Source organism: Rousettus aegyptiacus, unplaced genomic scaffold (assembly GCF_014176215.1).
Source record: "Rousettus aegyptiacus isolate mRouAeg1 unplaced genomic scaffold, mRouAeg1.p scaffold_m13_p_15, whole genome shotgun sequence".
Classification (NCBI taxonomy): Eukaryota; Metazoa; Chordata; class Mammalia; order Chiroptera; family Pteropodidae; genus Rousettus; species Rousettus aegyptiacus.
The window spans coordinates 1965443-1974462 of record NW_023416290.1 but is presented as its reverse complement, the minus strand read 5'-3'; the positions used below and the strand labels follow the sequence as shown (position 1 = coordinate 1974462).

Genomic DNA, 9020 nt, shown 5'->3' with positions numbered 1-9020 from the left:
ATAATCTTTAAATTTATATCTTGTTCTCAATATTTGTGAATTTCTGCTATCGCAATTTCAAGTTAGAAAAATTCATGTGAGTAAAAAAAAGAAATTTGTGTTCATTAAAATGATTGAAATTTGGCCAAAGGATTTTGCTTCTTTCTTCCATAAAATTTTGAAATCCATGGGTAAATAACAATTGGCATAATTATCTTGTACTCAAAGTCTTGTGAAATAATCAACAATCCTTCAATTATTGACATGTGTGACATTTTTAGCAAGATCACAATTAAATGGATTAACTTAAAGTATTAAACATTGCCACACTATTATTGGTCAAACATCCTGTCAAAATTATGACCTTTACAAATATAAAATCATATCAGAATCCTCTATTTATCTATCAATCATCTAGCATGATGTCTACTTATACCTTAATTTTTAACTAAAATGTTTCAGAAGATAGATAGAAAAAAAAATACTACCAATTGCTCTCAATATCAGTCTCAGCGAAGAACGATGGAGTTTCTACATTTCTTAATAATCTCCGGAAGATTTTAAGTCATTTTAATTGCATTTTTCTCTGTTCCATGTGTCTATCATGAATTTGTATTTCCTTAGGTAAATGCTTTTACATAGCACATTTTGCAGATATACTAAAACAAACATATCAAGTTTTCATTATAAATTATTCAGTAGGAAAAATAATATGTATATATTTGAACTCTAGTCTTTTGGGTCTGGTGAAATATTTAATTTGCATCAAATTAAACGGTTTGCTATTAAAATTCATGTTGGAGTTCTCTGAAATGTTTACAGTGGAGCGTCTCGCACCTCGCGTTATTTATCCTGCCTTTTGATTCTCATAAATTCTTCCGTGGGTTTTTGTCTCGTCCCCTGTCATGCCTCCCTGTCGTTTGTTTCTTCTATATGTCTGCACATTGGTGACTTTTAGCTCACCTCCTTCATCCCTACCTTTCTACTATAAGACGAAATGTCTAATTTCCAAGCTTCATACTACCTCATATCCTTGGTTTATATGTCTTTTACAATGGGGATCCCCTAAGTCAGGGGTCCCCCAATCCCAAGGCCAAGAACCAGTATGGTCCGTGGCCTGTTAGGGACCGGGCCGCCCAGCAGGAGGTGAGCGGTGGCCAGCGAGTGAAGCTCCATCTGCATCTGCAGCCGCTCCCCAGCGCCAGCATCACCGCCTCGGCTCACCTCAGATCGTCAGGCCTTAGATTCTCATAGGAGCCCCGGTCCTGGCGCCAAAAAGGTTGGGGACCACCGCTCCAATGATTTGCACAGTGACAGAATTGAGCAATATGAAATATTTCAGGACTTCCCATACTGCATCTGGAAATCTATTGTAAACTTTATTTTCCATACAAAATCCATGTTATTCTAGAAGAGTTATCAATATTTACATGGCTGATCATTTTCAACTCTCTTGCTATACTGAAGCAAAAGCATCAATTTTCCAATGTAGCCGAGTCCATACCAGAATAAAATAAATATTCAAATGTTTACCAATGTAACTACTTCAGTAGTCCAATCTTGGAATAGAACTGAGGCAGACAATCACATGATAAGATAAACTGTAAAACGGCAAGCAAAAGGGCACTAGCCGCAGCAGAAGTGGCAAACAAATAATAAAGGACAATATTTTACTTTTAATTAGTAAAATAGTTACCTCATTCTATTAATTAAAATTTATATAATCCCTACCTAGACACCAGTTTCAAGCGATTTGAGAAGTCGAGACCCAGAGCGTGGACTGGGGAGATATTCTGAAGATCGTGATGAACTATGACTTAAACGCACCGAAGAGCACTTCATTAACAAAAAGAAAGTTTTTGCATCTCACATTCACACGTTCTTCCTTGGGAGAGTACTGGCCACATACACCCCAATTTTGAATCCGTAACCCAAGATTCGTTCGGTGGATCACTGTCTACGCTGCTGCTGTTTTATTATCTAAAGTCTTTAAATTTATTTAAGAAGAAACCGCCTTACATATTATAAGAATTCTATTTTTTTAATTACAATTTAGTATCTTTTCCCCATCCAGGTTTCAATGAACAGACTGTATTTCATTTTTTCTTACGCTTTATAACCTTCTTTACTATCAGACTATTTCGCTCTTCATGGTTGCGAAGACGGGAAGCAAGGAGAGCCTCTCACTCTTGTTAAATGATAGGGTAAAGAGGGTCAAATGCGCGATGGCCGACAGTAAGCTAACTATGGGAGGCAAACACGCGGTGTAAATATATGTGCCTCACCGTTAAAGTGCACAGCTGGAACGTACTGGATTTCATCAACCGATGTCACCAAACAAACACACAAACAAACAAACAAATAAAATAATCAACAGCTGAGACCCAGAGTCCCATCCCTGCACTGCGTGAAATAATTTGACAAGGTGCCATCGGGTCTTAGTTAATGCTGTAATTATTTGAAAAACACGAAGTTAAGTTGTTAGTATTCCTAAAACTGACTTGGGAAAACAGCAAAGCAGGATGAATAGTTTTGCTACTTCCTTGTTAATTGATTATGTCAAATATGCGCATAGATGCTGAACGGTTACAAATTGTTTTCGTGTGTGTGATAGTTCCCCTTTTACTTTCTTCAGAATTTCTTTTCCCAAGTTTCCCATTCAGTAAATACTCTTTTTAGATCTCAACGTGGTACCTTTAGAATTACCATGTTGATATTTATCAGTATATTATCTTTCACTCACACAGCCATGCAAATTCTACTATTTATGTCCTACAGGAACTATGCGACATTATTGGTAATTTCTGTCTTTCGGAGCATATTTTCTGTTTTCAGTTTACGATTTGGTAGAGAGCAGCAAACATAATTTACAAAACAGACTACATTGTCACTAAGAAACTGTTGGCAGTATTTTTAATAATTGCCTAAAACCCTGATGACTTAACTTCAGAGGATTAGGGCAAAAAGCAAAGCTGGTGAACATCTGTCTCTCAAAGAGATGGTTGCTTTTTTCAATGCTTCTCTTTCTCTTATAGGAAGAAAATTCTGGTAAGAAAGAATCAGAAATTTTTGCAAATAGATAGGAATATTTGAGAGAAAAATAGTTGTTTTATTTTTTTGACTTTATTACTATAGTACGGTCAATAAATGTCCTGTGCCTTGGTGTTACATTTGATGAGCCTTTGCAAAAAGTGTCTTATCAGGGATTATTGTTCTTGAAATTTATCTTCTCTCAAAAAAACATTAGATTTTGATATTAAGTGAATATTATGTTTTTCAAATACCTACTAGAACCTGGGATAAATGTCCTGTAAAAGCTCTCTTCCCCGCAAAATGTTCCTTCTTAAATTCCTTGATTCTGAGTATAGGAGCTCATTCCAATTTATACCACAAAGGGGAAATCAAGTCCACAGCCATGCCACTCTGAACATGCCCGATCCCGTCTGATCTCAGAAGCTAAGCAGGGTCGGGTCTGGTTAGTGCTTGGATGGGAGACCACCTAGGAAAACCAGGTGCTGTAGGTGTTTAAAAAAAAATAAGGATAAGTCAATAATTGAGAGAAGGTTGTAGACTAATAGCTTATTTTAGAAACACAATTGCAGTGTGTGAAAATTTCATAAAATGAGCAAAGGTAGGATGTCTCTGTCAACTGTTAATTAACAATTAAGAGGTCAATAATCAATACATGTGCACTTGGGGAGGAAACAGAGGAGTCAAGCAAAAGTCCAAGCTTCCAGTACTCCGGAGAGGGGGCACGTGCTTACGTTACAGTAAGTACAGGCTCTAACTGAAGCCGAACTTGCCAATATGGTCTGAAATGGTCAGGAAAAAAAAATCCCAGGATAAAGCAGAAGTTCTGAAAACATAAGATGCATCATATTCAAAGAGGTATTCTTCTTGTTATCCGCAAAGCCATTTCATTTTGGAAACGTTCATACAGCGCCTCGACATCTCTCAGTGCGTACGCTCCATTAAATCCCTGCCGTGTTCGAGGCTAATGTTTATTTCCTCTCTCAAATCTCGTCTGGCTTTGGCAAGAAGGCGTTATGTTACCCTTCGGCTTCCTTTTGCATCTTTCATCTCGTTTTTATCACTAGACCCTAAATGTCCTGTTTTTATTTTGTTTCCTTCTCTGTGTGTTTCTTGCTTCATTGACCTCATTTTTTCTCTCTCCGTTGGTCATCACTTCTTGGCAGACGACCTCCATGGGCGCGTTTAACGTCTGACGAAAATCTCCAGCTCCCATACAAGCGTTCAGTCATACTGCAGATCCAACAAACCATTTAATGGAAGACAAATTAGTGAAGACGGTGGATATCAGAGCTAAATGTGCAATTCACGTCATGGGTTGAACTGATTCCGAGTGAATCATTTTCTTCCCATTCCAAAACCTCGCATGTAACTCAGGTGACGGCTACCTACAATTTCCCACTTGCCAACACTGATTTTGTGGGGATGGTTTTCATAAAAAATGAATCGGATTAATAATTGTAATGATTATTGGGAAAGTAAGAAATCAAAAGGCTATAGGTACTTCTCACTGAGCATCTGTTGGGATAAGTGTTTTTCATTGATTAAATTATCAAAGCCTTACAAATGCGGTGGACAAACAGGTATTTCTATCTAAATTTTTGTATATGTGAATTCCAGGTATGAAGAGAAGAATTATTTGTCAAAGTTGCAAAATTTGAAAGTAATAAAGATGAAGATAAAGGCCACACTTAACTTTGTCTTTGATCTATAGCATATTGCTTCCTCTCGTCTAAAAAGAACAAGTTTCAAAAAGGCTATTACATGAATAATGTACTAATTATCATTTTAAACTGTGAAATTTAATTACCTAATGTAATTATAGGCATATATTAATATGGCCAATGCGTATTCTTGAAATTAATTACAAATTAGAGATTTAATGCATAATTATGTAAAAATTATTAACCTCATTTTTCAATGTCTTTTCTTTTAGGAAAATCTCTGCGTATCGATTAAACAAACATATCAGCAAAATCTGTAATGGAAAATAAAAATACAATAACTGGCTTTTGTATGGAACTTTGTGGCTAAATCGGAAGTCTAGGCATAGATCTGGAGGGTGTTTGAAAGGGATTTGTTCATGAGGACAGGTCAACGCTTGCGACATGGGATTCCAACTTGACGGCAGCTTTGCCCATGCCAGAAGGTAGATGATGAAGAATTTCAGCTCCTTGAAGTCAAGAACAAGAATATTTCTATCCTGTGGCTCTGCTCACTTGCATGTAGTCTCTGAGATTATTAACCATAGAGGGGAAGAGAAAGTCACCGGCAAAGGAGGGTCGACCCGGTCCATGGAAAGGAGGAAGAAATGGGCTTGACCTATTACCAGCATCTCTGCCAGGTGACCCTGGGCCACCAGATGGTCACGTTATTCTCTATCCCGGGTAGAGAGGACACTCTCCCCTCCACAGGGAGCCAACCTAGAATGCCGGCTTTCGGGAACTGCATTCAGCAGTGGTCCAAGTCCCCAGGAGAACACACGGCACTCCCCACTGCCAAGTCGGAATGTGACTCCTGCTGGTTCGATCGACCCACACACTGTGGGGTATAGGGCTGGACGACTGTAACAGACTGATTCGCAGCGGAATGGCTGGGACCTCTGGGCTGAGCACGGGGTCTCCGCATGGGCTGCGGGGGACGTTCTCTGATCAGCTCTGTCTCTGCTCCTCAGAAGGAAGTCTTCATCCATTTTTTTTTTTTTTTCCATAAACCATGGTGCTGTGCTTTATGGCTGGGAGTGAGTTTTCTTTGACCACATTTGAAATGGGCCTTGGATTTTTTTTTTAAACACTCAGAATTTGAGAGACTGGACTCCGTTCTCCCGACAATGTAATTCCTTCGGAACTCAAGGAGCGCCCGATCTATCCGTCCGCTTTCCCCTCCCGGTGCCAGGCACCATCCGAGCGGGTTTTCGTAGCCGCATTTCTTAAGCCTGCCTCACTTCTTCACCTCCTCGCCCAGCATTTATCTCTTCTCACTTAATGGCTGCTACCTTGAGGCTAATCTAGTTGGAGAGGAAAAACTAAAAGCCTGGCTCCTAATAGGTCTTTGCTATTTTTTCCTCTTGCTTAAAATAAGCGCACACATTTTCCAAGGAGTTCAACGGCACAGGTTCCAGACCGTTCTCTCCTGCGCACCCGTCCCTCCTGGCGTGGTCCGGCAGCCTCTGAACTTGTCTCCTTCTCCCTGGACCAGCCCTGGAACCCTCATACCTACTTCCCCGACGGACCGTAATTCGACTCGCATTTTTTGACTTTATGATGGTTTGAAAATGACATACTTGAAACTAACAATAAAGTAAAATTTAAAAAAAAAAAGACATAAAGGAAAAGAAAATGATACAGTCAGTAGAAACCGTCCTTCAGCATTTGAATTTTGAGCTTCTCTGGGCCAGGGAAACGTGGCTGACAGTCCCTGCGATGGTGGGCGGTGGCGTGGGGACGGTGAACCCCTGGCACTCCGGGGTGTTCACTGCGGCGGGGGGTTTTGCCCCCCTGTGGGCCAATGCAAGTGTTCTGAGCCGGCGTCAGGTAGGAGACTCCAGGCTCTGACCTTCCCTCGCTTAGGCTCATTGAAGGGGCTTTCGACTTAAAATACTCTCAGCCCACGGTGGGTCTGTTGGAGGCAACCCCGTTGTAAGTTGGGAAGCAGCTGCACATGGTTTCTGCCACCAGTTCGGGGCCAGCGCTGTCATGTGACACAATGTCACTAAGGAGGGAGGGGACAGTACACGTGATCTCTGAGCGCTGGAGACAAAGGGGGAAGGTGCGTGAGGTTTTAGAATCCGTTTCCTGTCGGTTTTTTGGAACTTATTTGTTGGCTTAAAGGATAGAGTAAAAATAAAGCAAAGTGAATGATTTTATGCCATGAATTGGTCCGGGCCATTTTTAAACACTTCTCGGACTCGAGTTTTCGTAGAGCGCACAGTCCCTGCAGCTTGTCACTGTCGTCGGGCATTTCCCCGGAGCTGCAGGGCCGGGATCGCACAGCCCCGAGCCGGGTCGCTGGGTTAGGCGCCCTGCGGCCCGCAAGTCCCCTCGGCCTCCCGGCCTCGTGCGGTTCCCACGGGGCGGGCGCACCAGATGGCACGGGTCTCAAGTCCCTTTTCTGTCCCGCGCGAGCAGCTCTGGAGACCACCGCCTTTGCCCCTCGAATCCACACGCGTCCTCCTTCTCGCCGGCCCCCGCGGCTCCGGCCGCCACGCCGAGCAAGGACACGGATGCGTCACCTCGGGCGGCCCCCGTGGACGCCAAGGCGACGCGGCAACGCTCAGCGCGGCGCTCGTGCGCGCTCAGGTGTCCGGACGCCGCGCGCTTCCTCCGCGCGGTCACCGCGCAGGTGCGGTCACCCCGCAGGTGCTGCCACCCCACAGGTGCTGCCACCCCGCAGTTGCGGTCACCGTGGCTGGAAGCTGGACTCAGCCTGCAGGGGCGAGGCGGCCCAGCAGGGAGAGCCAGGCTGACCCCGGCTGGGGGGTGTGAGAGTCATTGTCACAGGAGTGATCATTTGACACAACGCTGCTTCTCAAAACTCTCCCTTTAGGAATCTTAAATCATCTTTAGAACAAAGTGATTAAAAAAAACAAACAACTGCCCAATGAATGTTTGCTAAATGAAGAAATACGGAGGGAAATGTAGGATTACATAGCATTTCATCAGAGACAAAAGGGAAAGGGTAAATAAGCTACTGTTTTATAAACAGGAACCTATTATTTGCATGTCCCTCCTTTCTAGAACCAGATTCTAAGCTCGATTTGAGATTTAAGGTGTGAAACTTCTCTCCCCACAAACACTGAACTCTCACGATGATTGACAAGGAGCTGAGCTCCTGACCCAAAGCACACTGGTTAACGGAACCTATGGTTTGGCATCTGTGGAGGGAAAAGGCGAAAGAAAAAAAATATACTTCCGCCTTCACGCGCATTTACAGGATAACTAGCCTCTCGTGATTTTCTCCCCCAAAGTATTTTGGTATTTAAATAAATCTGCAGGCAGCGCCTAGGATCATGAACTTGGAGATCCCTGGAAGGGATCCCTCCAAGCTTCTCAGAGGAAGTGAAGGTCGTGGGGAAACCGTTCTTCAGAAGGGTAGAAAGAGGGCGAGTGTCGTGGATGAAGAGTAAACGGCCACAGCCATCGGGTAAAGTACGAGAAAAACGCTGCTGTTTTTTCTTACTCTCCCTCCTCACATTTCTGTGTTACTCCTTTTGGCTCACCTTGGCAGTGGCCGCTTCGTTTTAACTTTCAGGAAAACAGTGCCAACACCCCGCGAGTTGGCACTAGCATCGTGCAGACCGCTGTACGCTGAGCGTGGAACAGTGTGGAAAATGCTCAATGTCAAGCAATAAAACTCAGGGCTTCGAAAACAAAGTGCACGTGCTCTTCTGGTGCTAATTATAAATTCCAAAGATTTCTGGTCGTTATCTTGAGAGAAGCAGGACTGTAAAATCTAAGCACGAATAAACCCCAGGTGATTCTCGGGTCACAAAAAAATAAACCGTTTCTGCCAAAGATAATGACGAATGCTACAGAATTGTCCTTACACTTGTTTGAATTTCAAACCCGAGAAAAACAAAGCTTGAGTCTTTAAGTGGGAGTCCATTAGTTAAACAGTTAAATTCGTATTTGGATATTTTTAGCAGTATCCTCTGATTGTTATTTATTACAGCTGGAAGATCTGTCAGGGGCCTTTCAGGCGTGAAATACGATGTTAAGTCTGACAATATGGAATTTATATAGAAGATACTTCTGAAGAAAACCAGGAGAGGGATGTTCATAGAAGCGCTCTTGTGTGACGACAATATATCTTAAAATATTTGAGATTCAGAGCAATTTTCTTCCCGTTTGAATCCTTCATCTCTACTCTAGGGCTTGTTTTTAAAAATCATCAAACTTTGATGGGTTTGAAAAAGCAAAAGGCCACCAAATATGAGACTGGACTGCTTCAGGAAACATTATTTCCTGTGCAGACAACTGTGTTGTCAGCAAAGTATGGTACAAATGAAAATT

General features: G+C 42.4%; 1 pseudogene; it reads left to right on the top strand.

The window, feature by feature from the left end:
• Positions 1-3384: 3384 nt before the first annotated feature.
• LOC118612120 lies at positions 3385-3503 on the top strand (annotated as a pseudogene).
• The last annotated feature ends 5517 nt before the right edge of the window (positions 3504-9020 follow it).